Genomic DNA, 18,841 nt, shown 5'->3' with positions numbered 1-18,841 from the left:
CCCAAGCCTCGAGTTTTCCCAACTGAAACATGGCACAGGCCAGCGTTTGTCTTTATTCCCCACTGCATTGACAGGCGGGCTGGGGCACGTCTGAAGGAGCCGGCTAGAGGGCTGGGCATGTGGTCAGAGCTGGGGAAGTGGGGGTTGGGCAGGGCAGGGGGATGAAAGGTGGCTTCAAGCATTGGAAGTCCTGAGAAGGCTGGGGGCCAAGGGCTGGCCAGGGGAGAAGGGATTCGCCTTGATCTGCCTGGCCCAGGAGAAGCAGGAACCCATTCAATCTAATGAACTTGCTGTCCTGCCCTCAAGGGGCTTCCCGTCTAAAGGGGAGACACCACCCAAAAAAGTGGTGAGGAGAGAAGGGTGGGGCACCAGGGGACGCCCGAGCCAGGGGCCTCTTGTTCCGAGGAGCCCGGAGTGGGGTGAGCCCGCAGGCCAGCCTGCCCTCTGTAAAGGAAAGTGTGGGAAGCGTGTGGTGCTTGCCGCTGAGCCCCTCGATCAAAGGAGCAGCCTACCTTGGACTGGCGAGCTGAAATAGGAGGAGCGTCCTGTTCCTGGAGGTGGGAGGCGGGGCGGGCAGGGAGGGGCGGGCAGCCTGGCACTACCCTGGCCGCAAGTTCGTGACGGCTCTGCTCCTAATGAGCTGCTGAAAGCCAAGATTTCACCCTAAGTGGTCCCCGCAGTAGTGGGCGCTTCTTCGGCATCTCGCCCTCTCCGAAGCCCTCTCCAAGCAGGCGCCTCCACAGCATGTCCGCACCCAGAGGAGCAGCCTTCCTGGGGCTCTTGGGAGTTGGCCAAGCCCTTCCCACACGTCATCTGAGGCCATCTGCGGCCCCCGTTGTAGGAACAAGGCAGCCCGTGTGGAGAGCCGTGCCAGGCCTGGAGAGCCGTGCCGCCCAGGAACCCAGGCACAGGCTTCGCTGCAGTCAGGTTGGAGCTGAGCCGTGAGCCCAAGCCGCCTCCTCTGAGGAAGGAGACCCGAGGCGGTAAGCCCTCAGGGCGGCCTGGGCCAGATGTGATGCGGACAGTCAGCCCCCGCCCAGCAGGGCCAAAAGCACGGGACTTCCTTGGGGGAGGGAGCCAGGAAAGCCTTGAAGGGGGCCACACGTAGTCAGGGCCGGCACGGACTTCTCATTTAAAAGCGTGGCTGACACTTGAGCTTAACCCGGAAGGAAACGGAATGTTCCAAGGCATCCCAGGACCGGTCAGATGACCTGGCAAAGGCATGGAGTCAGGAGATGGAGTCCCTCTATGGGGGACAGCAAGCAGCGGTTTGGCCGGAACAAGAGCAGGTGAGGAGTCAGGAGTGAAGGCAGGCTGGCCCCACGCCGTGTAACCAGAGGAGGCTGTTTAGTCCCAGCTCACACTTGCTCTCTAGAACCCTCTGTCTGGTGGGGTGCTGGCAAAAGGAAGCTGTCCAGTGGGGTCCCCCCCAATGCTCAGGTGACAAAGACTAGACGGTGGATCAGGAGCAAAGCTCGGGGCTGCCTGTCCCCATTCCTAAGGCCCAGAGCGAGCTGGAGACGGAACCAGAAGAAGACGGCGGACCTGCTGCTGCCCCCCCTTCAGACGGAGAGCTGGCGGCCAGGCGCCCCCTCCCCTCCCCCTCCCGAGAAAGAGGGCTCCCCCAGGGGCTAGAGCCCTGCGGCGGAGCTGGAAGGGCAGCAGGCGGCCCGGAGGAAAGGAGAGGCTGCCCGGCTGCCTTCTAGGCAGGGCGCTGCAGGCAGCTGGGCCGGTGGGTGGCACGAACAGGGCTCCCCCAGCAGAGCCGAGAGAGTTTCAGCTCTGCATCTGCTGGACAGCTCCGCATGCCAGCAGGGCGGAGCTCAGCCTTTCCCTTCTCCCTCCTCCCCAGGTGCCCAGCCACGACTCTGGGGGCAGACCCCAGGCGCTGCCCCCTCGGGATGACTGCAGCGGGGCCACCGTGCCATTCTCCCGCTCCTGAAGCCTGCGGGACAAAAGGCGGGCTTCTTCTTCCCTGCTGGGGGTCTTCACACTCTGGGCAGAGGAAGGGGCAGCTCCCTGGGCCCGCGCTGGCCCAGGCTGGGCTCCCTTCCGGCCAGGCTCTCCCTCCTCCTTCCCACCTCTTGGGATCTGAGTGCTCTTCAGCACTGGGCTCAGGCTTCCCTGGACTGCTCTCTGGACTCCCTGCCTTCTCCGGGCAGAATGGAAGACTTCGGGGGGCAGCCACTGTGTGGGGAGTCTGGCCCGTGGCAGGTGTTCAAGCAATGTTTAAGATGAGCATCAGGTGGGGAGAGAGCCAAGCCTGGAGGCAGGAGGTCCTCGGTTCCAGGCCAGCCTCAGGTAGCTCCTAGCTAGCTGGGTGACCCTGGGTGAGTCCCTTGGAGCCCACCACCTTGCCCTACAGCTCTTCTGCCTGGGCACCGATCCTCAGGGTGGATTCCAAGACAGGAGATGAGGGTCTTCACAAAGCACTGTTGGCAATTTTGTGAAGGGAGGGGAGCTGAGGAGGAGCCAGATCGCTTCTCAGGTCCGACTGTCGGGATGCCCAGAATTAAGGAGGCCCCCCAGGGCCCCCCGCAGAAACGGGGCCTGAAAAGACGCCGCCACACGGCTCGGGCTAGGATTTCTGGTTGGGCCTCAAGAGAAAAGGAGCCATTTACTGGCACTGAACTCCCAGCTCCGCAGAACCTCTTCGTGTGTGTTCAGCTTCCCCAGCTAGCAATTGAAGTCAAGCGTTTAACTTATTTAGGTAATATTGAAGTTATGCCGAATGATTTTGCTTCTCTGTTGCTCGTGTCGGATGACAGAGATTCCAGTGAGGCAGGGATGTTGGCACTGTCAGATGAGAGGGACGCCCCGAAGGCTTCTCCATCCCCGAGGCAGGAATCCCTCGGTGACCGCTATGACTGCAGCGGCCCGTGGCTGGCGCTGCAGATGGGGCTGAGGAAGGTGGCGCCTGTGCCGCACGTGGCTGTGGTGCTCACTGGTCCAGCCAAGGTGCTGCCAACATTCTGTGCCTTCACCCTGCTTGGGAAGGTGTTTCCCCGACCTTGCTTTGAGCGGCCAGCCTGTCCCGCCACCCCCCAACCCTTGGGTCGGGTCTGCTTTAGAACCCTCTGAGCCTGCCTTCTGGATGTTCTGGACCTCGAGGAGCCCTTGACTCGGTTCTGGACAGGCTTGCTGGGTCAGATCACAGTCTGGGCCTTCTTTACTCTCTGACTCCTTCCAAGAAAACTTCCTGTGGCTCCCCTCATCTAGGCAGGAGAGCTTAGAGGAGTGGATTCTTTGGGACTCTGGTTCCTGGAGGTCCAAGAACACCGGGAAGGCCTGCTGAGCCACAGACACAGCCTCTGGGCCGACAGCCAGGCTCACCAAACTCCCAGAACTCCTGGGAGACTCTGGAGGAGTTCTGACCCAAAAGCCACGGAGCGGCGGGGTCCCACTCATGCACCTCGGAATGGCTCCCCACCACTGGCATTGGGGGCAGAGAGGCACCAACAGGGAGACCCTTTCCAGCACTTGAGAGCACATGGGGGTGTCAGGCAGAAAAGGGGGCTCTAGAGCAGGAACAGCCCAGTACCAGAGTGGCTAGGACCCAAACGCCAGCTTCCCTCCCCTACCTGGACCACCACTCTGGGCTTGCATTTTCCCTGGGACATTTCCTCAAGCTGACTAATTTATCTATTGTGGCATTGCAGTATGTGTAAGCTCTGGGGCTGCCTCCAGGCTCCAGGATGTCCCGTAGAGTACATGAGCCCCCACCAGGCTACCACCCACGACTATCAGCTCACTTACCAGACAGACTGAGCTTTTAGCAAAGGGCCATTAACTAACGTGGAATAATAAGAATGAAGGGGAGACCTCCCGCCCCAAATCTGCCACACGGCAAGGCGAAGGCCAGGCAGCCTGTGTGCCAAGGGAATAATTTGTTCCTTTCGTGGGGCCCCAGGGAGTTCTCATTAGGAACGCTGCTGAATCTTGATCTTTTCTGTTGTTTCCGGCGGGTTCTTGGTTCTAGAGGTGGACACCATCACTGGCAGCTGATGCCCTGCTAGAATGCTAGGAAGAGTTCAGAGAGCCTTCTTTTTTATGCAGACTCTGTTCCCCTTGGGTGGGCCCCAGGCGGGGCCCTTCGGGCGGAATAGCCTTCCCGTCCATCAGCCACACTGTCCTTCCTGCAGTGGGTTTCTGGGCTTGGCGCCCTCCGTCTAAGGTCTTTGAACTCAGGATTAAGGGCTCGATTGAGTGAATGTATCAGGGTGTCCAGAGGGTGGTGGGACCTCTGGGAGAACCCCACCCACCACTCAGGAACCCAGGAAAGGGCTCCACCTTGCCACGAATCTGCAGCTGGTTCCCACCTGACTCCGCCCCCCTCTCTGAGAGCTGTGGCCGGACCATTGCCCTTCGCCCACGGTGTGTGTGCCCGCGCAGGGACCGGAAAGGAGCAGCCGGGATCCTGCCCTCGGCTCACCCCTTCAGAGGAGAGGGTGCCTCCTCCCGCCCCGGGTCCCGTCCAGGCTCCACCAGTGCTGCGCTCTCCATCCAAGCCGCCCTGGGCGCCCGCGTCTCCCCTCTCTCCCCTTGAGCCCCGGCAGCCCTCCCTGACACTAACAGCCCCGTGATGGACGGCCTTCATTTGTTGGCCCCTGCAGCGCCCGGCGGCCTTGTTTCCTGGAGACGCTCCGCCATTCCACAGGGGATTCCTGTCTCTAGCCTGGAGCTCTGCGGGCAGCCTCACGTGAGGAGCTGGAGCTGGGGCCCAGGGGAGACCCGGGAGTCCGAGCCCTTCCCCCAACTCCTTCACAGCGAGGTGCAGCTCCAGGAGGAGCAGAGCCCCAGCCAGCCCCGGGCGCGTCCTCTGCGCCCTGCTGCCCGCCCGGAGCCTGGCATCCCAGGCTGGCACTGCGGCCGAGAGGGCGAACCCGGGATGCCGAGAGCAGCTTTCCCAGTGGGCCGGGCGACCAGGTGCTCCCTCCTTGTCCAGGACGGCTCGGGGTCCACCTCGCTGCCCCCCCGCCCCTGGCCGAGCCCACTCTGTAAATGGGGGCTCCGTGAGGGGGGAATAGAAGGGGGCGGCTGTCGTCCAAAGGGACTGGCGGCGGCTTCAGAGGCTGGCAGCCCTCGGGTGACTGGGCAGCCTCCGTCCCAGAGAAGATCTGGGAGAGGCAGCCGCCCCGTGTGGCCACAGGACGCTCCCCGACCGCAGCCGGAGGACCTCCGTCAAAGGCCTGCCTCCGGCTTCCCTCTGCTTGTCCTCAGGGGAGACACGCAGCCACTTTCCCGGACCTCAGTTTCCTCCTGTGTCAAACGGGCCGCGCTGGCCTCCTCCAATGTAGAAGCGATGACTCGAGCTCCCCAAAGGGAGACGAAGAGGCGGGGGGGGGGGGGGGCAGGAGCCTGAAAGCCATCACCGGCGGCTGGCCAAGGAGGGCAAAGATGCCCGGAGCATCCCTGCAGGCCTGCTGGGCGGGGATAAGTGAGGAGGCCTGCTTTATGGAGGGGCCAAGCCTGCTCCCCCAAGCTTTGGCTCAGTCACCACATTTGGCACTGGGGGGTAGGACACGCACACAGGCACACACTCACACACGGGCACACACGGGCACACACTCACAGGCACACACAGGCACACACTCACACATGTGCACACACAGGCACACACTCACACATGTGCACACACAGGCACACACTCGCATGTGCAAGCACACACAGGCACACACACACACACAGGCACACACAGGCACACACTCACACACGGGCACACACAGGCACACACTCACACATGTGCACACACAGGCACACACTCACACACAGGCACACACTCACACACAGGCACACACTCACGTGTGCACACACTCACACACTCACACCCACACACCCATATCTGTAGTCTTTCTCTCAGAATAGAGTTAATGGGCTCCAGGTCTGTCTTTTTCAGAAGTAAACCCCCTACGTTCCGCCTCGAATCAGTACTAAATACCTGCTCCAAGGTAGGAGGGCTAAGGGCTAAGCAACGGGGATTGTGCCTGGCCGGGGGGCACATGGCTAAGAAGCGTCTGAGGGCAGATTTGAACCCAAGACCTCCCATCTCTTGACTGAGCCCCCCAGCTGCCCCCCTGCTAGAATGCTAGCCTTAAAAATTGCTTTGTGTCCCTCTTCGGCAAAGACACCCCAAGGCCTTCGGAGTCGAACGCACAGCGCCGGCCATGTTGCTGTGGTCTTACAGGGGGCAGCCAGCGTGCCAAGGCACATTAGGCAAGCGAGACCACGCCTTGGACTTGGGGTCTCTGCATCTGGGCTTGGATCCCAGGCCTGGCACTGACCGCGTGGGTGGGCTGAGTCGGGTCTCTCAACCTGCCCAGCTTCCGGCTTCTTCCTGTGGTCTCTGATTCTGCATCGATCGACCAGACCACAAGCCTTTGCAAGCACCTACTATGTGCCAGCTGCGGGGGGAGGGGGAGCCCTCGAACCCCGTGATCCCAGACCGCCCGCCGTAGCCGTCACCCAAGCAGCCATCCAGAATGAGTTGACCCTTTGGGAGAAGAGCCAAAGAAGAGGGCTGTCAGCGATTCAGTTCAGTTGGCATTCATTAGGTGCCCGCGAGGTGCCAAGGACTGTGCCAAGCGCTGGGGGTACGATTAGCAAGAAGGAAAGGAGTCCGTGCCCTCAGAGAGGGTCACTGGGCAGGGGCATCTCATCCTGTGGAGCTGGCAGGGCCCCAGGGAGGGCACTGGGGGGAGTTTGGTGCCCTCCCCCGAGGGCGAGGAGGCTGAAGGGGGAGGAAAAGGGAGGGGGTGCGCGTGGTCCTCTGGAGCTGAGGCTGAGCAGGGCAGGGCAGGCTCGGAGTCTCAGCGGCCAAATGGGGAGCAGCAGCGAGAGGACAGGACGGACGGAGCTGGCCAGCGGGTTCCTGCCATCACCCGCCCAGGGAGCCTTTGAAGCTGAAGGGCAGCCTGCCTTCCCCTCGGGCTGGGGCCGCCCCCTCCTGCAGCCCCCCACAGCCTCCTCCCGGGAAGCCCTTTCTAGCCCCCCTTGTGGTCGGGTCCGCCATCCCCGGGGCTCATTCAAGCCCTCTGTTCAGGCAGGGCAGCCTGGAGAGCTCCATCCTGCCCCCACGGGGAGGGGGGGGGTGGGGGGTCCGGTACTGCCCCGCACACCACTCAGGGCAGCAGGGACTCTGCAGCTGGCGCCTCAGAGCGGGACCAGGAAAGCAGGGACAGGAGCTGCCCTGAGGACTTCGGAGGCATCCTCTGAGCTCCCGAGGGAGAAGGCCTGGGCGGCACCCCAAAGTGCCCTCTGAGAGCAAAGGCCCTTGGGAAGCTGCTGCCCGCTCCCTGTCGGGGACCCCCGTCTTGGGGTGCTCGGCACCCCTCTGGGCCCTCCCCGGGCTCCCATTGGGGCGGCTGGCCTCCCTCGGCGGTCCCTCCTGGCCAGCCTCTGCCCCAGTCACGGCCGTCCTCGCCTCTTTCTGCTGGTGCTCCGGGGGCGGCTCTGCAGGAGGAGCAGGCCGCCGAGGCCCCAGAGTCCAGGAGTTTGGGAGGAGGCCAGAATCAAGGGTGCCCAGGGAGCAGGCTGGCCTTCAGGCCTCGGACCCGGGAGGAGCGGCAGCCCAGGCTTCCGCCTGCCCCGCAGAAGCGCCCACAGGACTAAACAGCATCCGTGGCGAGTCCCAGAAGAGGCCCCGGCAAGGCCTGCGCTCGAGGATTCATCATTCTGACAGCCAGCTCGCAAGGGAGGAAGAACATTCGCTTTCCTGACTGCGCTGATGAATCACATCAAATAATCGCCGGATTCAAAGGATCGTTTGTCAAAGGCAGAGCCGGCCTTCCCGGAGCGCCAGCCCGGCCCGACTGCGCCATGGCTGCAGCTCTGGCACAAGGGCCTGGAGCTGGCCCGGTGGGACCCCCGGAGCCTTGTCCCCAGCCCCGTGGGTGACGCCGCCTCCGCAGGGGAGGGAGAGCGCAACCTGCTCAGGCCTCGGCCGGCCACCACAGGGCAGACGCTTCCCCAGCGGGAGCATTCAAAGGCCACCTAAGCTCGCGAGCTTCCTGGATAGGGAACTGGGCACATCTCGGGTTCTAGAGACAAAGCCAGGGAAGCATCCCCCTAAAGGCCAGGGAGCCGTCCCTTGCTACCCATTCCTGCAGGACCTGAGATCTCTCTTCCTTCCGCATTCGCATTCCTGTGTTCTCTCTGCTTAGATAAATGGACTTTTTCAATAACTGGGAGGGGCGTGTGCGTGTGTGAGTGCATGTGTGAGTGTGCACTAGTGTGTGAGAGTGTGTATGTGAATGTGTGAGTGTGCGAGTCTGTGTGAGTGAGTGTGTGCAAGTGTGAGTGTGTGTGAGTGTGCATATGTAAATATGTGTGTGTAAGTGTGTGTGCGTGCATGTGTGAGTGTGTATGTGAATGTGCGAGTCTGTGTGAGTGAGTGTGTGCAAGTGTGATTGTGTGTGTGCATATGTAAATATGTGTGCGTATGAGTGTGTGTGAGTGTGAGTGCATGTGTGTGTGAGTGTGTATGTGTGAGTGTGCATGAGTGTGTATGTGAATGTGTGAGTGTGAGAGTCTTGTGAGTGAGTGTGTGCAAGTGTGAGTGTGTGTGAGTGTGCATATGTAAATATGTGTGTGTAAGTGTGTGTGCGTGCATGTGTGAGTGTGTATGTGAATGTGCGAGTCTGTGTGAGTGAGTGTGTGCAAGTGTGATTGTGTGTGTGCATATGTAAATATGTGTGCGTATGAGTGTGTGTGAGTGTGAGTGCATGTGTGTGTGAGTGTGTATGTGTGAGTGTGCGTGTGCAAGTGGGTGCTCTCAGCATAGAGATGGCCACGGCACCCACGGGCGCTGTCGAGAATCCACAAGGGCAGAGAGAAGAAAGAGGACCCGGACCCAGCCTCGAAGAACACCCACAGACAACTGAAGAGCCCAGCACCTCGGGAAGCAGCCCCCTCTCCTCTGAGGAAGGAGGAGTTCCTGGGAGTCCAGCCGGCATTGACTTCTCTGTCCAGCACCCCCCCCCAGGGACCTTCTCTAGCCCGCCCGCCAGCCCACCCGTTTGAAGCTGGGGTGGCCGGAGAAGGCTATCTGTTCACATGGAGTCTGGCCAGGGTGCAGAAGGCTTGCAGGGCAGCCCAAGCCTGCAGCCACTCTCCTGGTTGGCACATCACACTGGAGGAGCTCCCGTCCCTCACCTGTGCTGGGGAAGATGAGTCTTTGAACCCGGGCGTAGTTGTCCTCATTCAACTCAGTTGTAGGTTTTTGGCACGGGGCACCCAGGAAGCTGTCAAATGAGGGAGTGCCCGGGCAGCACCCTCCCTTCCGTGGCTTACCAGCCCTGCGCCTTTCCTGCACAATGAAGAAGTTCCTAAATAGGGGGCAGCCGGGTGGCTCAGTGGATGGAGAGTCAGGCCTAGAGATGGGAGGTCCTGGGTTCAAATCTGTCCTCAGCCACTTCCCAGCTGGGTGACCCTGGGCAAGTCCCTTGACCCCCATGGCCTAGCCCTGACCACAGTACCCAGTATTGACTCCAAGAGGGTTAAAAAAGGTGGTGAGGTGGAGGAGACAGGCTTAGACTGGGAGGATGGAAGGACAGAAGGACCAGGAAGGCTGGGGGAGGAGGAGCACCTTCACTGCAGGTCCTTGGTGAACCCCCCACCACCCCCCGCCTCCACCCTGCCCCCTCCCACCACAGGAGACGGGAGAACCCGAACCCTGGCATAACTCCGGCAATTCTGCTAACTGATGCAGCAGGGATGAACCTCTTCTGGGCACTAAAGGAGCCGCTCCAAGATGGCCCCAGGGCTGTTTTCACTGAAGAAGCCAAAGGTCTACAGTGGGGAGAGTATCACAGACCGCTGACTCCAAGCCTCTGCACTTTGAAGTGGGGACACCAATTTGCCCAGGGTCACACGGCGAGTAAATAACACTTCTCCAGCTTGTGGGATTCGAATCCAGATCCGGTGTCTTTAAACGCGGTGGCCATTTGCTTCAGGTCCGTGGGGGCTGCCAGGAAAGCTGAAGATCCAAGAGTTATTTGGCCAAGTGTCTCCTAGCTCTGTTGACTCCCAGATTCCCAGAAATGCCAACAAACAGACACTTAGGGGCCGAATGATGCCTCACTAATGACCGTTATGAATTTTTAATACCAACCAACAGAAGCTGGGAAGTAAGAGCTCTGGCTTTGGCTGAGCGAGGCTCCTCCACCCAGACCCACGCACAGCCCGTTGGGACTCCTGTCCTTGTGGGCGATGGCACCCCGGCGTCAGGGCCCCCAGCCCACTCTCAGAGGTCCGCAGAGACCTGGACATCAGGTGCCTGGGTGGAGGTGGACACGGAGGAGCTGGGAGCCCAGGAGCCTGGGTCAGGTGCCCGACTCCAGTCCTTGGGCAGCCCAGTTCCCTTTTCTGAGACTCAGTTTCCTTCCCAGTGAAACAGAGCGACTGTGGTCCCCATGTCACAAGGTGGCGCATGCCACAGGCCTGATGAACCGGCTTAACACCTCCTTGGGGTGTGTGTGTGTGGCAAAGGGACAAGGGGGTGGCCAGTGAGATCGTCTGACACCAGGAAAGGCCTCCCATGCTCGGGGACCCTGCGCTTGGCTCCTTGTTCATCTCTTCTCAGGTTCAAAGACAAGCCGGTGCCTTCCACCACCTCCACGTAAGGGCAGAGAGATGGATCTTCCATTGGCGGTCTGGCTTCCCCTGGAAAACTTCTGGCCTGGAACAGAGATTGGCCTTAATGGCCGGTGATTAACTGGCCACGAGGCCAGGCACAGGAAATGTAGGGAGACGCTGCATTGATCGAGGCAGCTGTGGGAGGACTTTCCCTCACCCTGCTTCTCCCGCCCATCCTCCTGGCATCCCCAGTTCAAGTCCCACCCCATCACTGGGGGAGGGGAGCCCCTGCAGTAGCTGGTTCAGACTGGCCCCCCTTCTCCAGCTGCCCACTCACTGCTCTCAGGCCTCCCTCTCTCACCTCCTTCTCTGTCTCTCCTTCTCTGCCTGCCTGGAAGAAGCAGGCTGGGAGCTACAGAGGCCTCGGCCGTCTGAGGGAGAATTCAGCTTCTCCACTTCCTCTTGCCAGGTGGCTTCCTGGTGGAAGTTTCCCCACAGCCCTCATGCCCAGGGACCCCATGGGCGGCCCGCGGCTCTTCCGGGCTCGGATCCTCCGGGGTCTAGTGCAGAGAGGCGCCGGCTGATCAGCGCAGTACAGCTAGGATGGGACTCTTGGGGAGCCTGCTCTCACTGTTCCCTGGAGAAGGGGGTGCACCAGCTGGTGTGGCCTTCGTGGATCGCCATGCCCCTCGGAGCACATCCATCGCAGCACTGAGGCAGCTCTCGCTCCTGGTCCTGAGCTCCCTCCTTGGCCTCCACTAGTTTTTGGTTGGCTGAAAAGATACAGGCTCAAAGGGATGCCAGAAAAAGATGGGGGGGGGGCAAGGAGAGAAGCAGAGAGCCCCGAAAAAGGTGAAGAGGGAAGGACACACCTTCATGTGCCGAGGGGAAAGGATGCCCAACGGAAGCACCAAACAGGAGGGACGAGAGCAAGGTTGACCTCACAGGCATCCCAGAGACTTGGGGCTGGATTCCAGCTCCCACCAGAGGCACCTCATTCAAAAGCAACAGAAGAGTAGCAGAGACCAGTTATATCTGCCCATGGGAGGAAGTCCAGGACCCCCAGAAGGAGTGAGCTCCGGCTTCCTGACTTTTGGTTGTTTGCTCTCCCAAACTCAGAGCCAACGTGGTCCAGCCTGGCCAATATTCCTTCCAGGGCAGAGCAGGAAAGAAGCCAGAGAAGGCACTAATGTCACCATGCCCCGTGATGTGTGGTCCTGACTCGCACACAGTCCCGAGACTGTGATGAGGTTCCACAAAGGGTTAAAGAAAGCAAGATGCTAAGCCTGAAGACCCAGGGAGGGACTTGGGAGCCATCTTTGTCTTTGGAGGAAGGAGGAAGGTAGAGATGTTCTTGGTGTGAGAACTGATTTTCCCTCCTGTCTATTAGGGAGAATGACTGTGTGCTCCTGTGTCAGAGATCCGGGGCAAAGATTCCAGCCAGTCTGCTGCTTTTTTGCATTTTCTTGGCCTTGGCAGCCCCCCCAAACGCCTCCCTTTCTTAGAGAAAACTTCGTTCATTCATTAAGAACGCTGCTGCATGGCTCCATGACGCTGCTGGCTGCTGGCTTTATTTTTGTATTTTTCTGAAAGCAAAGACTACTTTCTTATAAGAGGGACTCAGTAAAACCGAGAGCCCTGGGAGGGCATCTCAGCCAGAGCTCATCCCTTCTGTGGGAAGCATGTGCTCAGAGGGCACCAGGGGAAGGGGCCACCCTGCCCTGCGTGGCTTTGCCCCTCTAGCTGAGTACTGAGAGATCTGCCTTGATTCTGGCCTGGGCAACTGGCAAACTTGGGCAAGATAGAGGGGTCTGCCCCTCCAGGAGAGAGTCGCAGGAAGGGGCCGAGCCCTTCACAGGCACGGCAATGGAGGCTCCTCAAGCTGGCCTGAAAGCTTTCCCCATAACACGTCATCAACTACCGGGAAGTAGTCTGGGCTGACCTGGGAGTGCAGCAGAGAGGAGGTGGTGTGGTTGGGCGCTGTCCGGCTCTGGGTCAGTGATTTATCTGGCCTTGGGCCTCTGAGATTTACTGTTGATTAGTTTTAGGAGAGGCCCTTCTATTCCTGGGCTTTCCGGCGGCTTCAGTAGGAATGAGCGTTGCACTTTGTCAAAGGCATCCATTGAGATAATCAGGTGATTTTTGTTGGTTTGCTTGTTGATGTGGCCAATCGTGTGCATGGTTTTCCTAATGTTGAACCAGCCCTGCATCCCTGGTATGAATCCTGCCTGGTCAAAGTGAATAGCCCTCCTGATCACTTGCTGGAGTCTTTGCTAGTGTTCTATTGTAAAATTAATTCATTATTAAATAGAATTAAAATTGCTATTGTAAAATTAATGTTAAAGTGAATGTCCAATACTTCAAGTGTTATTATTTTATAAAGTTTATTATCTGACAAAATAGAACCACATGACTAAGTTTTCTACCTCCGCTCAAAATGTCTGCTCCCCCAAAGCTACCAACATGGAAGGCAAGAGAGCTAGACACGTAACTCCACCCAATTTATCCTGTCCACATCAGCACGTAATGCCAGGAAGTGAGTGGGGTTCTGGGAATCATAGTTTTTGCTGGGGATCATCGTATTTTAGGGTAACAGATTCTAATTTCGCACTATTTACAATTTTTGCATCTCTGTTCATTAGGGAGATTGGTCTGTAGTTTTTTTTTCTCTGTTTTTGACCTGCCTGGTTTTGGGATCAGTACCATGTTTGAGTTGTAAAATGAATTTTGTAGAACTCCTTTGCTTATTCTGTCAAATAGCTTGCATAGTAATTGGGATTAGCTGTTCTTTGAATGTTTGATAGAATTCATTTGTGAATCCATCTGGACCTGGGGATTTTTTCTTAGAGAGTTTCTGGATGGCTTGTTCAATTTCTTTTTTCTGAGATGGGATTGTTTAAGTATTCTATTTCCTCTTTTGTTAATCTGGGCAATTTACATTTTTGGAAATATTCACCCATTTCATCTAGATTTTCATATTTATTGCCATATAATTGGGTAAAATAGTTCTTGACAATTACCTTCATTTCCTCTTCATTAGAGGTGAGGTCACCCTTTTCATCTTTGATACTGTTAATTTTCTTTTCTTCTTTCTTTTTTATTAGATTTACCAGTACTTTATCTATTTTATTTGTTTTTTTTTTTCAGAGTACCAGTTCCTAGACTTATTTATTGGTTCAATAGTTCTTTTACTTTCAATTTTATTAATTTCTCCTTTGATTTTTAGGATTTATAATTTAGTTTTTATCTGGGGATTTTTAATTTCTTCTCTTTCTAGTTTTTTAAGTTGCATGCCCAATTCATTAACCTCTTCCCTCTCTGATTTGTTGATATATGCACTCAGGGATATAAAATTTTCCCCTGAGTACTGCTTTGGCTGCATCCTATTAATTTTTATATGTTGTTTCCTCATTGTCATTCTCTTCAATGAAATGAGTAATTCATTCTTTGATTTGTTCTTTGACCCATCAATTTTAAAGAATTAGCTTATTTAGTTTCCAATTAATTTTAAATTTGCCTTTCCATAAGCTCTTATTGACTGTGATTTTTGTTGCATTATGGTCTGAAAAATTGCATTTATTATTTCTGCTTTCCTACATTTCTTTGCAATGTTTTTATGCCCTGGTACATGGTCAATCTTTGTGTATGTGTCATGTGCTGCTGAAAAGAAGGCATATTCCTTTTTATCCCTATTTATTTTTCTCCAGATATCTATTAGCTTGACTTTTTCTAACATGTCATTCACTTCCCTCACTTCTTTCTTATTTATTTTTTGCTTTGACTTATCTAGTTCTGCTAGGGGAAGGTTGAAGTCCCCCATTAGTATGGTTTTATTATCTATTTCCTCCTTAAGCTCCTTTAGTTTCTCCTTTAGAAATCTGAAAGTTGTAGCATTTGGTGCATATATGTTTAGTACTGATATTTTTTTTATTATGGAGCCTTTAATCACGATACAATTACCTTCTTATCTCTTTTAATAAGATCTATTTTGCTTTATCTTTGTCTGAGATCATAATTTCTACTTCTGCCTTCTTTGTCTCAGTTGCAGCCCAGTAAATTCTGCTCCACCCTCTTACTTTTACCCTGTGTATGTCTACCTGCCTCAAGTGTGTTTCTTGTAGAGAGCATATGGTAGGATTCTGGTGTTTAATCCATTCTGCTATCTGCTTCCTTTTTGTTGGTGATTTCATCCTGTTCACATTCAGAGTTATGATTACTGTCTGTGTATTCCCCTCCATTTTGACTTTTCCCTTTGACTCTGGCTTTTCTCTTATCCCTCTTACCCTCTCGTCTAACTTTTCACTTTTAGTCAGTCTCTTCCTTTTTCTCTCCATAATGTTACTCCCCTTCCCATCCCTCCCCTCTTATTATTCCCTTCTTACTATAGTGCCTTTTAAATGATCCCCCTAACCTTTCCCTCCCTTGTATTACTCCCCTCCCCACCAGCCCATTTATTATCCTTCTACTTCTCTATAGAGCATGATACAATTCTCTGCCCCACTGGATCTGATTGTTCTTCCCTCTATGAGTCAATTCCAATGAATGTAAGACCTGGTACCAACCTCTTCCACTCTTCCATTGTATTGGTCTTCTCCCCTCCTCCCCCTATACGCTTCTTTATGAAATAGATATTTACCCCAATTTTTCTCTTTTCCTATTTCTCTTAGTATTATCCTTTTTCACCCCTAGTTTTTTTTTATTTTTGACATATCATCCTATACAGTTTGTCACTGTACCCTTTAAGTATTCTTCTTCTAACTGCCCAAATAGTAATAAAATTTTTAAAGTTACCAGTATCATTTTTTTCCAGATAGGAATACCAATTATTTGAACTTTTTGGGTCCTTAAAATTTTTTTTTACCTTTCTTCATTTCCTTTTGGTGATTCTCTTGAGTTCTGTTTTGGGACATCAAATGTTCTGTTTAAATATTGTCTTTTCTTGGAAATCCTCTATTTTATTAAATTATCATATTTTTCCCTGAAAGAATATAGTCAGTTTTGCTGGGTAGTTGATTCTTTGTTGTAGACCTAATTCCCTTGCTTTCCAGAATATCACATTCCATGCCTTCTGTTCCTTCAGTGTGGTTACAGTCAGGTCCTGTGTAATCCTGACTGTAGCTCCCTGATATTTGAATTGTTTATTTTTAGGAGCTTGTGGTGACTCTTCCTTGGTCTAGAAGTTCTTGAAGTTGGCTATAACATTCTTGGGTGTTGTCAGTTGAGGATTTAATGCGGGAGGTGATCTGTGGATTCTTTCTATCTCCACTTTACCCTCTTATTCAAGAATATCAGGGCAGTTTTCTTGGATAATTTCCTGTAGAATGATGTCCAAGATTTTTCTTTGGTTGTGATTTTCCAGCAGTCCAATAATTCTTAAATTGGCTCTCCTGAATCTATTTTCCATGTCTATTGTTTTATCAATGAGGTGTTTCATATTTTTCTCAATTTTTTCATTTTTTTTTCATTTTTTTATAGACTCTTGTTACCTTGTGAAGTCATTTGCTTCTAATTGTTTGATTCTAATTTTTAAATACTGAATTTTCATCCCTGGCTCTTTGATCCTCCTTTTCCTTTTTATCTATTTTTCTTTGTAGGTCATCTTTCACTTTATTTGCTTTGTTTTCAAGTTAGTCAGTTCTGACTTTTAATAAACTATTTTATTGTTTTAGTTTATATGCCTCTGTTCCCAGATGACCCATTTTGCTTTTCAAGTTCTCTTCCCAGTTTTCTTCAGCCTCTCTTAATTGTCCTTTGAATTGTGTTTTGAGTTCTTCCAAAGCCTGAGTCCAGTTCTCTGGAGTTCCTGAATTTTTGCTTGGCGCTCTTTGGTCCTCCTCTGTTCCATTTGTTCTTTGTTCATTACCTGAACAGAAGCTGTAGACTGTAATTTCTTTTTTCTTTTTTCTGTTGTTTACTCATATTTTCTTGCTTCTCTATTTATTTGCTGGATCTGTGAGTTTGAGATTTTTCTGCCCTGAAGGGGTTTTTTCTCTGCTCTACTGATTAACTGGATTAGACTTAAGGAGTTGACCTGTTGTATTAATGTGCCCCGAGGCCAGATCTTCCCCAGCTGAAGGCAGTTACCCTTGTCCTCCTCTCTTCCTTTCTACCAGCCTCCTTCCTGCCATCTGCCTGGTCAGAACCCTGAGATTCCCATGGTGGTATCAGGGTATGTACTCTGTTGGGATTGCAGCCTTAGCCCTGGGATCCCAGGCAGCTGAATTCTCACCATGAGTCTGGGCACAGTAGCTGGGGGAGGGGTGTTGGAGATTGAGATTTTCTTCCCTCTGAAGGCTTCTTCTCTGCACTATTGATAGACTGGATTAAGCCGGTTGAGCTGATCTGCAGAGCTGAATGTGCCCTGAGACCAAAACTTCCAGAGGCAGAAGCCCAAGATCGAAGTGTGGTGGCTGAGGGCTGCAATCAGGCTGCCCTCCTCTCTGGCCCTCTCTTCCTGCTGCCAGCTGGGGTCAGAGCCCTGTAGCTGTGGTAGCAAGGCACTCCCTTCAGGCTAGAGCCCTCTCCCTGAATCTCAGCACAGCAGGTTGGGGAGGGGCATAGGACTTCCCTTCTTCCTTTTCCTTAAACTTGAGAGTTCAGCCTTCTCTATGTACTCTTTAAGTTGAACCAAGCAGGACTGGCCCCCGACTCTGTTCTGTTGTTATATTTAGTTTTCTGTCCCCCCAAAGTGTTTTTTGATTGGTGTGGAAGGGTTTCCACAGAGGAACTGATTTTTGCTGTTTCTAAGCTGCCATCTTGACTCCATTGAATGCCTTCCTTTTTAACAGAATCAGGTTAGTAAATGAAGGGGGGAGGGGGTCTTTCCCAGCAGACACGACCCATCCACTGGGGGGATAGGGAAGAGAGAAGAGGATGATGAGCCATCTCTTAATGAGCTCCTATAATTCAAGGTGTCTTGGGATGGGACTGCTAAGAATCTCTTTCCTGGGCCCCCTGACCTGGTCACCCTGGGTGGGAGAGGGTCCCCCCCCCCCCGATCATTTTCTCTGGCCTAACCAGTAAACCTGGTATAATCAGTAACTGATACTCTTACCCCCAAATCAATCTGTCAAGTTCACTTTCATCCTCGCGTTGGACAGAGATACTCGGCAGTGGGGGGAGCTGGTCATCAAAGATGGACCCACGGGGGGAGGAACCTTCTCTCATGGAGATCATGCCAACACCTTTTGGGGTGACATCTGCGTGATTAGCATTTGCTCCCCAGGACTCTCTTTCCCAGCTTGCCATGTTCCTTCCCACGTTATGTGTAAGGTAGGGAGGATGTAGTTGGAGTGTAGCTCCGCCCTCTCGCTCTCTTTCCCTAGGAACCCCTTAGTGGAGGTTGGGGGGAGCCAGGTAGAAGAATTTTTCGCACGTGGTCACACTTAAAGTTTTGAACTTTTATTTCTTCTACTTCAAGTGATCATTATTAAATCTTAGAAAATAGAATACTTGCAGTTATTGGATAGTAATTGATCTCTAACACACCGAATACGACACTCATGGCCTCTTTGTGTCTCCATGGTCTTTTTCTGGGTTAGGGGGGAAGACTGGGGAACGCAGAGGCTATGAATCCACAGTAAGATGCCGGGACTCTGAAGCCCACCTGGCCAAGAATTCGTGCCAGACGGCCAATCCACAGCCGTGTGTGTGTGTGGGCAGGAGAAGACTTGGGCCAAGGGGACTCCAGGGCAGATTTGGGGGCTGGGGTCAAGTCCTGCTCCCTCTCTAGGCCTCAGGCTCTTAATCTGTGACCTGAGGGAGCTAGAACAGATGTTTGACCATGACTATTCGGTGACTAAATGCCTGTATTGTTGTAGCTTAAGAGAAGTTTTGCTTGATCTTCTCTCAGATGAGGTGGAGGGAGAGCTGGGGTGTATGGATCGGTTGTCCGGGTGGCACATCATCTCTGATTGGAACAATTCCCATTGGCAGGCACCCTCAGCAGCTTCCTCTGAACCCTAGCCAGCGGCAGTGCCATGGCCGTTAGCATGAGCGTGATGCTGGCTCCATGACAACAGCCAACAGAATCATGTTCACTTTAACCCAGTGATAGCCAGAGAAGAATTGTCCTCTGAGGTGGATCTCTAGGGATCCCCTGGAGCACTGGGGACCCTGGGCCAAGGCAGGGGCCACCTGACAGATCCTGACTCTACGGACGCTGGAAGGGCCCAGATAGAGGGGTGGACCCTGTCTGAAGGGGAGGTGATCCGTTTTGGAGGAGGTTAGAATGTGTAAGCCCACTCATGACCGAGCACTTACACCATGA

The sequence above is a fragment of the Monodelphis domestica genome, chromosome 5 (genome assembly GCF_027887165.1).
Source record: "Monodelphis domestica isolate mMonDom1 chromosome 5, mMonDom1.pri, whole genome shotgun sequence".
Classification (NCBI taxonomy): domain Eukaryota; kingdom Metazoa; phylum Chordata; class Mammalia; order Didelphimorphia; family Didelphidae; genus Monodelphis; species Monodelphis domestica.
This window is presented reverse-complemented; position numbering follows the sequence as displayed.